The following is a 1,250-nucleotide window of genomic DNA, read 5'->3' as shown; positions in this document are numbered from 1 at the left end:
AGCCTCGCCGGACCACCGCCGGAGCCTCGCCGGACCACCGCCGGAGCCTCGCCGGACCACCGCCGCAGTTTCTCCGCACCACCATCTCAAGGCCCGACGTTTAGGCCCGATGTTCAGGCCCGACGTTCTACTAAAGGTCCGACATTCAGGCCCGACGTTCTGCTAAAGACCCGACGTCCTGCTTAAGGCCCGACGTTCAGTCCCTACGTCCTGCTGAAGACCCGACGTCCTGCTTAAGGCCCGACGTTCAGTCCCTACGTCCTGCTGAAGACCCGACGTCCTGCTTAAGGCCCGATGTTCTGCTAAAGACCCGACATCCTGCTTAAGGCCCGACGTCCAGTCCCTATGTCCTGCTGAAGACCCGACGTCCTGCTTAAGGCCCGACGTCCAGTCCCTACGTCCTGCTGAAGACCCGACGTCCTGCTTAAAGCCCGACATTCAGACCCCGGTCTCCTGCCTACTACGGTCTTCCCGACCTCCGTCGCCTACTATGGTCCTTTCGACCTCCATCAACATTCAAAGGTCTTTCAGACCCCAGTCTCCTGCCGACTACGGTCTTCCCGACCTCCGTCGCCTACTATGGTCATTCCGACCTCCATTAACAAACAACGGTCTTTCTGACCCCAATCTCCTGCCGACTACGGTCCTTCAGAGAGAATAGAACTTGGAATACCTAAATAAACACGACAATGAACAACTACTTTAAAAGCTCGACTACAAGCAAATTAATTACAAGAGCTAAGGAAGTCAAAGTCCATTATGTAAGTTGAACTAACATCATAATGAGCAAAAATGTTGCAATAATATCAATGTTGAAAAACTCAACAAAGTTTTAATGCCAGACATCATCATAATAAATTTGGTCAGAAGGAGGAAGATATTGGTGGTCTGGAGAAAAATTACATCACAATAGGGGTGCAAGTGTGCAACTGAGTCAAGCCGGCTCGCGAGCCTGCTCTGGCTCGACTCGTTAATTGGCTCGATGAGCCGAGCTTATTGAGCTCGCGAGTCGAGCTCGAACACGAGTTCGAGCTCGAACGCTAAACGAGCTCGAGCTCGGACACTGGGCTGATCGACTCGTTTGCTCGTCGAGTAGCTCGGGTCGCCGTTTGCGGGAGGCCGGGAGCGGTGCGAGGGAGCTATTGCGGATCGGGCGCGGCCGGCGGGAGGCGGGAGGCGGACCGGGGCTGCACCTGCCCGGAGCGGGCGATGCGCGGGATCGGGCGCGGGTGTGGATTTGGCGTGGGATC

The sequence above is a fragment of the Dendrobium catenatum genome, unplaced genomic scaffold (assembly GCF_001605985.2).
Source record: "Dendrobium catenatum unplaced genomic scaffold, ASM160598v2 fragScaff_scaffold_459, whole genome shotgun sequence".
Lineage (NCBI taxonomy): Eukaryota > Viridiplantae > Streptophyta > Magnoliopsida > Asparagales > Orchidaceae > Dendrobium > Dendrobium catenatum.
Note: the sequence above shows the minus strand (reverse complement) of the source record.